Raw genomic sequence first — 9,147 nt, forward strand, 5'->3', positions numbered from 1 at the left:
TTCAATTCGTTCCTGGAAATCATAGTACATATCACCGCAGAGTTTTTGTGTTACGGGGTTAAAGGTGTTTGGGTCGAAGCACTGAGGACAGCCATGGTAAATACAACCTGCAAACTCATAAGCGGTACGCCGCCCGGACACGTCGCTAAAACCGTCTAAGTCATAAGGCCCCATTTTGACTTCCCCATGATTTAAATCATGTCTGATGAAGATGTTATCCCGGGCACTCAGGTATTCCAGCCACTGTATGGAGACAGTCGAAAAGTTCTTTTGTCTAGCACGATAGTTGTCAGAAGTGGTGACCGCTATAGTGTTTTTCTGCAAGAAATTGGACCGATACATTTTCATGCAGAGAGACGCTATGGTCACACTTTGCAAAGGGTCGAGACCCGATGTGTTGATAACCTCGGTGCGGAAACGCACACAGGCTTCTTTAAGGATCACCACATCATTTTTACAATAAGCGGCCATCTCTTCTCGGAAATCAAAAACACCTCCCTTAACCGTATTGTACCATTTAAAGAATTCCTCCCTCTCATGAGACATCATAGTATCAACCCCATAATAAGAGGCGGGCGGGTAGGACCCTCGATAATTTTGAGTGTCCTTAGTATTAAAAAAATGGCAGAACCAACCTTTCTTCTGAGCCTCAAAACCCAGAGCCTTAGGCAAAGCGCTCAATTTCATGGGGAGGAAATTTAACGAGTCTATGTAACGTTAGTTGAAAGCTTCGTCGGTGAAACACATGATCTTGCTACCCTGAGCTATTATTTTTGGGGTCACCCCATTTTCCACCAGATACTTCATCAAAATGTAAGAATCATAACCCTTAGCATTGTGGGCAATAAATGTGTAATTGAGGTATTTTGGACCGCGATACCGCGTAAAGAAATCCCTGACACAACTCTCACCGCTAGCTGACCACTCACGATCCAACATGTCAATACAGTGTATATAATTAGCAACGTGGACCCCGTTTTCTTGCCGGCATTCAAAATCAAAAAAGACATACCGGTTGTGCGGCGGCTCCTTTTTAACCGGCTGAATAAAGCACTGGTGTTCGGACCCCGGGGTTAAATCAGCATTACAGATCCTGCATCTCGGCTCCAGACATTTGTGTGGTTTAACCTCATGAAAACGGTACTGGAGGCAACACTGCGGGCAATATTTAGTTTGATCACAATAACTCCGTTTTTTAACACACTCAGCAGCGGCCCTCTGTACCTTATGCTCGGAAAAACAGAACGCTGAGAGACAAATCCTTAAGCAATCTTTAGTTCGGATGGTAGGGGCCAAACCCTTATGACATTGCGGATTGAAACAGACGTTACAGTAACCGTCACAGCGGTGCTTAAGCTTATCATTGAAGGCCTTATAACACCAATGACAAACATACGAACAACCCAAAAAAGCCGTCAAACTCTTTATTCCAAAGTAATGACTATCACTTAGGAAGAGAAACAGTGTCTGTGTATGGGTTTCAGGATGTATCTGAAATTTCACAAATACTTCCTTTACCTCACAACGGTACCACAAAACAGTTTTTAAAGACAACAACTCCTCAAACTTGGTGATGTCTGAAAAGGCAACCATCTGTTGAGAGTTTAAGCCGGCCCTCTGATGAAGCATTAAAGCCTCTTGCAGAGCTTGGGGTTCAGGCATGTCGGGGGTGAGTAGTTTTATTAAACTGTAAGCAAAACAGAGCTTATTGTCCCCACTGGAACTCACCACTAATTGCCTGAGCTTGGTCCTAATTATGTCGTTCTTCAAGCATTTCGACAGTCTTCTAAGCGCCCCACCCTCAGGGTTACGAACCACATTCATTACCAGAGACAGACTTTCATCAGCTAAGATGGCTGCGTTACTTTGCAATAACGCTTCGATTTTAGCCAGACATCTAAATTATCTCCACTCAGCATTACAGATAGGTTGCTAAACAAATCATCCCCTCTGAGTTCTAACTGTACAACATCTCGAGGTCTGACCCTTTCAGCAACCTGTTCAAGCATTTTCTGCAAGGCCTCGTGTATGTTGACAAATATTTCTGCATAATTGTCACAATTTAAAAGTTCTGCAAAATTAAAACGCTGAATCATTTCAAAATTGTTATAGGCCGGTCTATCTATAATCACGGGATCACTGGTACTCTTGGACACATCATCATTTTGAACAAAGCCTTCACCCCCTACATTCTCACAGAGCATGTCCTCCACAGCCTTATCAGTCTCAGAACCCTCCACATTCCGAACACCCCCACTGCTGACATCTACAAAACCCCCTTTTTGAGGAGGCTCATTTAAAGCCTGTAAAAGTCCTTCAAAGATATCCAACCGGTTAATGTCAAGACCCTCCTCTATAGTGATGGCTGCTTCTGCCGCCATCCTGTGTTCTAATTGTCTCAAATCATTTATAATAGGGGCAGAATTTGGTCGGGGTAGCTCCTCCAAAGCCTCCACCATTTCAAACAAATCGGGGTGAACTAGGGGGTGAACCTCTATAAGCGCTACCGGTGGGAGGTGGTTATTTAGATCATTGACCATCTGTAACAGGTCGGGGTTCACCGGTAAGTCTGTTAATTCACATTCTATCGGTGGTAATTGGGGGTTATTTAAATCATTTATCATTTGTAATAGTTCCAGGTTCATTGGGACATCAGAGGAGTTCACAACAGGGCCGGGGATGTTCTCTCGGGAAGGTCTTTTTGGGGCCCTAGCTTGTTCATAATCCTTTAGTTTGTGAGTTCTTTTACCAAGTCAGGACATTTTTTAATTTATTTTTTATTTTTCCAACAACCCACAATAGTAAGGCGTTTTGTGTCTATTAAAACATTAAATACGGTACAATTCGTTAGTAAGGGTATTAATAAGGGTGTTTTGGCTCTCTATCACCAGGTTTTGCCCCAGTAACACAAGTCTTTGATTTTGTAACAAAGTATGTAGCAACTCATGCCGACCTTCAGGAAGTAGCTCCGGGGGCTGGTGGCCTGGCTCAGCTTCAAAGGATGGTCGCTCCGGTAAATCTCGGTCGAAGGAGGCAGGGAGCGAGCGTATACTCATGGACGGAGACCAAGAAGGCCTTTGCGGTGACACCCTGGACAAGCGCGGGGTACTGTTCCGCGTTTCTGTAGCCAAGAAACGGGTCTGGGGGAACGATGTTGAAACCAGGCCGTCGTTGGGTGGTGTGTCAGCCCTGACTGACGGCGACCCATGAGGTTGTTGGATGCCTGTATTTGTTCCGCCCGACAATGCGGCGGGCTGAATCTGGGGTGTTGAATTACCCCCAGAAGGCTGTGGCCTGAGTAGATGTTGGGGGGTCTCCAAGACCACCGTGGGGGATCCTCTCGGTGATCTCACCGGGGAAGATGTTTGATCCCACTTAGACGGGGTAATTGTCCTCAATAGCTCATCCACAGAATGACTATCCCAAGAGTCTTGGGAAGAATAAAAATATACATTACATTTACATCTTTAAACGGCGACAGAAATCAAACTTAAAACAACATGTCCAGGACATTCAAAAGCTTTAGCTTTTTTAGACCTTTGAAAATAGCCTTAGACATTCACTACAACGCCTTATTATTTACAGACAATATATTTATTAGGACTTGATAATAAATGTAAAACAGAGAAGCAGCTGTAAATAAACTGTTTCTTAAATGTTTCTTTAAAAACTGTAATATTGTTAATAAAACACACACACACACAACAACATTTCATTTTTAAACGAACCTTCCAAGTGTAAACGCTTCCTGATCCCGGGACTTCCTGTTTCACAAACGTTTTCACGATCTGTTTAAATATTAAATACAATGAACACCTTCAAGCCTTTTCCTACAACCACTTTAAAACAGAAGTATAATAGCGGGAGATAAGCCAAACAACTTACTAAACCCTTTCAGACGGCTTTACTTCCTAACCAGACGGTACGGCAATCGGTCATTTCTAAACACGTTCCCCAGAAACAAGCCTAGACCTGTCCGGACTTCTAAAGATCTTTCCCAGAACCCCCCGCCCTACAGGAAACGGTCACCCATCGCTTAAATATTAGCCCTCAACGGGCAAACAAAGCCCTTTTAAAAACATTAAAGTTTGAAAGATCTTACTTACCTCCACAGAATAATCGTTTCTTATGTTTTTCGGCTGGTTTAGCTTTTTGCACCGCTGTGAAGGTAAGAGACATGTTTAACCTTTAACCACACCGCTTTATAAAAAGCTTTAACCTCTTACAGGCTGCAGATATATACTCACAGCTATCAGATACCGGGGCTGATGGCCTTTCAGATTCTTGAAAGGTTACTGTTCTCGTAGGTAAAACGAAACAAGCCCTCGATGTGGAAGGCCTTTCGTTGTCTCGAACCACGTTTCTTAATACTGTTAGACAGGATAATTTTTTTAAATTAACAAAACTGGACTCAAACATCTTACAGAAACGTTATACAAACAAACAGGGGTTTAGTTCTTACCCGGTCGGCAGACAGCCTGTCTAGGGACAACCACTTCTCTTGGTCGATCCTCGGAGACATTAATCACAGGCCTTTCGATAGTATCTGTGTAATTAAAGAGACCGGCATTAATATATATTAAAACGTTTTCATAACTCTAATGAGCCTCTTCAAAACCACACACACCCATACATAAGAACCCATGAGCACAAACACAAAAATCTTACCGTCGTTGTTCCAGATTATCTCCTCAGCGTTGGGAAATAACTGCTGTTGACTGGCTGAAAAATAATTTTACAGAACTTAAAACAGATGTTATAGCCTTATTTACAATACATGCACACAACACGCTCTGAGTCAATGAAAATAATCTGAAGACTTGCCTAAAAACTCGTTTAAATCGAAGTCGCTGATGTTGTTTCCGGACATTGTTGATCTTTAGTCTTAAATCGAAAGGTCAGTATGAGTCTGTCGAGCTGAAGACCAGACCTTCATACTTATACTGATGGCCACATGCCGGATCTGCTTGTAAGGCATTGTTCTGGTCTGGCCTTTGTGCCGCCCTGTTACCAATTAACATATCAAAACCAACCAATAAAATGACACTGCATCAAATTTCAAATAGAAACCAAGATGGAGATGATCTCTCTCCTCTCTACTCTAAACTTTTATTAGAACCTTTTGGTCTCTCAAAAAAACATTTTTAAGCATCAAGACCTATAGTCAACAACCACTAAGAATATTTCAGGCCTTTATAAGCGCTAAAAAACAACCTGAGCCAAGAAAATAACTATAAAGATCTAAAATAACTAGCGCTTTTACAGTGATTTTTTTTTTTTTTAATAGCGATGCTTTGTTTGGTAATAAACAAGTCACAAACTACTCAGAACAGCGTTTATCCCCGCAAAAGAGATATTTGGGTTTATTTTACAAAGCTTATAAATTATATAGGTTAAAAGTATTCTGAATGTTTTGATACCACACGCCATACCTACTGTTGTCTGAGCCCACACCCGCCCCCCATGGTGTGAGTGATTTAGCCTTGAGTGTTGTGATCTATTTAGCATTGAGTGATCAGTTGTTTTTATTTTTTAAACGATTCCTTATCATCAGGGATTGAGACTGCTAAAATACCTTAAAAGCATATCCTTATCTTAAGTCTAACTCTTATGAGCTTTAAGACCCTAGATTGTATTTAAGTAAAACGACTGAACACATTATGTGAGAGATAAAATATAACCACAGCTTTTTTTTTTTTTTTTTACAAACACAATTAACCTATACACACAAACACCCACACACACACCCTCTTTTTTAATTTTATTTTTAATTAAATTTGAGGGGAGAGACAGAGCCAGATACAGTGTGGATAACATAAGTACCCTATGCAAAACAGGCATTGTTAGGACCTGGGATCATAACAGACAACAGAACTTGTTGATCTTATAAAATGATTGGGCGAGAGAGAGAGAGAGACAGACAGAGACAGTGTGAATATGATAAACGCACTATTCAAAACTGGCATTGTTAAGACCTGGGACCATTACAGACAACAGAACTTGTTGATCTTATAACGGTTTAGATTTACTAAACCATTACATGTATATTTAAAAAAGACCCCCAACCACTACAGGAAGAGCCGACCCATTCACACTCTACAGTTGACCAACAAGAACAACAAGAACAACAGGTTATGGGCGGCCTTGTTGTTCAGGGTTTTATGGGTGTACACTTTCTGACGGATATGACGTAGGAATAATTAAGGAAATAACTCTACCTAGAATCACGCCCCCCAATTATGACGTAGGAATATTAATAAGCTTAGGGCATACGTCATAACAAAATAGGCCGCACCCAAAAAACCCAACTATCTACTCATAAGAGTAACAGCAATGTCGCCGATCCTGCTACGGTCGTATTGTCACAGCAACAACATGTATCGATTTTAAAAGTGTCAGTTCCTGCGCCTCGCAAAGCTACCCTTCTGCGATCGTTTGTTCTCAAGGTCGGGATTACTTGCCACTCCGAGGAAGAGAAAACAACGGCCAGCCTTGGGGCAGAGAGATGGGGACGGGTAACACGGCACTGGCACGCGTGCACCGTGGGTTGTTTCCGCCCGGTTTTGAACCGGGGACCTTTCGCGTGTGAGGCAAACATCATAGCCACTACACTACGGAAACCAACCCGTCCTGGCGTTTCGAATGGCTCCCATCGAAGCCGGCTGGTAAAACGCACACAGGCGTTTCCCGTGGGCCAGCCTGTGAGATAAAGGTTTCTATTTTCACTGACCTATTTTGCATTGCTCAAGGGCACATCAGGACACTTTGGAAACTCTTTCAAAGGAAGAACGCCCTGAGCTATGACAAGACTTACACTTACCCCAACAAGGTGATGCTCAATGGCTTGTTCAAACAGCTGCTGCTTGTCTTGTGCCACCATCAGACAATCACAGAGCTATTGTGCCTTCTACACCTTACGGTAGCTTTACTTTAACAATAATAATGACGGCGACCACGACGACAACAAGAACAACAACAACAACAATAACATCATCATCAGATTTTAATTAAAAGTGGCTACACCAGCGTTTACAATTTCAACCTGTCGACGGACGGACGCTCTGAGTCCACCAATTTCGGGAACTCCAATGAAGAAAAGCCACCTACCGCCTCCGGGGAACCACGAGGGTAAGCAGGACGAAAAGGGCCGGCCCACAGCAGGCTCTTTCCGCCCGGTTTCAAACCGGGGACCTTTCGTGCGTTAGGCGAACGTGATAACCGCTACACTTCGGAAACTGACACCGTCACCTCTTGCTTAGAACGGTTACCGTTGGAGACTGCTGGTAAAACCGACCCGTCCTGGCGTTTCGAATGGCTCCCATCGAAGCAGGCTGGTAAAACGCGCACAGGCGTTTCCCGTGGGCCAGCCTGTGAGATAAAGGTTTCTATTTTCACTGACCTTTTTTGCATTGCTCAAGGGCACATCAGGACACTTTGGAAACTCTTTCAAAGGCAGGACGCCCTGCGCTCAGACAGTGCCTGCACTTATACCAACAAGGTGATGCTGAATGGCTTGTTCAAACGGCTGGTGGTCTTCCGTCACCACCAGACTATCAGAGCTATACTGCGCCTTCAACTACATAAGAGTAACAGCAATGTCGCCGATCCTGCTACGGTCGTATTGTAACAGCAACAACATGTATCGATTTTAAAAGTGTCAGTTCCAGCGCCTCGCAAAGCTACCCTTCTGCGATCGTTTGTTCTCAAGGTCAGGATTTCTTGCCACTCCGAGCAAGAGAAAACGACGGCCAGCTTCGGGGACGGGTAACAAAGCACTGGCACGCGTCCACTGCGGGTTGTTTCCGCCCGGTTTCGAACCGGGGACCTTTCGCGTGTGAGACGAACGTGATAGCCACTACACTACGGAAACCGACCCGTCCTGGCGTTTCGAATGGCTCCCATCGAAGCAGGCTGGTAAAACGCGCACAGACGTTTCCCGTGGGCCAGCCTGTGAGATAAAGGTTTCTATTTGCACTGACCTATTTTGCATTGCTCAAGGGCACATCAGGACACTTTGGAAACTCTTTCAAAGGAAGAACGCCCTGAGCTATGACAAGACTTACACTTACCCCAACAAGGTGATGCTCAATGGCTTGTTCAAACAGTTGCTGCTCGTCTTGTGCCACCATCAGACAATCACAGAGCTATTGTGCCTTCTACACCTTACGGTAGCAACAAATCTAACTACTGCTTTACTTTAACAATAATAATGACGGCGACTACGACGACAACAAGAACAACAAGAACAACAACAACAACAACAACATCATCATCATCATCATCATCAGATTTTAATTAAAAGACCACCAGACTATCAGAGCTATACTGCGCCTTCAACTACATAAGAGTAGATAGTAAGGTTTTTTGGGCGCGGCCTATTTTGTTATGACGTATGCCCTAAGCTTATTAATATTCCTACGTCATAATTGGGGGGCGTGATTTTAGGTAGAGTTATTTCCTTAATTATTCCTACGTCATATCCGTCAGAAAGTGTACACCCATAAAACCCTGAACATCAAGGCCACCCATAAATACCCCCACCCCTCTGAAGGCAACGCCCCGAAACTCTCCTCTCTATTTAAGAACCCGCGCTGCTTTTAGGCAATACCTCTTTAATTCTCAGCATCAGAAACATCCCGCTTCTTCAACATGTCCAGCGACATCAACATGATACCCCGCAAGAAACAATCCCGGGCAAGGGTTCCTGTACTCACCATTTTGAAGATTGAACGCTCCTGGGTGTTGTTCTGGGGGTCTCGACGGGGTTACCGCTTTAAAAGGGATCCCAGCTATGTTGGAGTGGAGCTTTTTGCTTTGGGAGAGAAGGAGGGTACGTTGGAACCTTTTGAGACGGTAATTGAATACTCTTATGAGGACTGGTTGAAGGTGATGGCCTGGAGAGATCTGGGGCTTGTGGATAAGACTCTAGAAGGCTTGCAAGAGGGTCCAAGAGAATGCGAAATGGAGTCTCCGACTCAGGGTTTTGAAAGGTGTGAATGGGAAAGCTTGCAGAACTACGGTAGAGTGGTGAAGAGTCTATCTCTAACTACAGATCGTAAGGTTTTGTTTAGCAGTACCCTGATTACAAACCCTATTGAAGGGGGTGTGGAGGATCCAGAAAAACAGGTTACTGAAATTATGTTTGAC

The 9,147-nt window shown here is 43.7% G+C and overlaps 1 non-coding gene across 1 annotated transcript; it reads right to left on the reverse strand.

Annotated features, from left to right (window-relative positions):
* Positions 1–7,797: 7,797 nt before the first annotated feature.
* Positions 7,798–7,870, reverse strand: trnav-cac (transfer RNA valine (anticodon CAC)). Its single transcript has one exon. It is a non-coding gene; the product is annotated as a tRNA-Val (tRNA).
* Between the last annotated feature and the right edge of the window lie 1,277 nt (positions 7,871–9,147).

The sequence above is a fragment of the Amia ocellicauda genome, assembly GCF_036373705.1.
Source record: "Amia ocellicauda isolate fAmiCal2 chromosome 11 unlocalized genomic scaffold, fAmiCal2.hap1 SUPER_11_unloc_3, whole genome shotgun sequence".
NCBI lineage: Eukaryota > Metazoa > Chordata > Actinopteri > Amiiformes > Amiidae > Amia > Amia ocellicauda.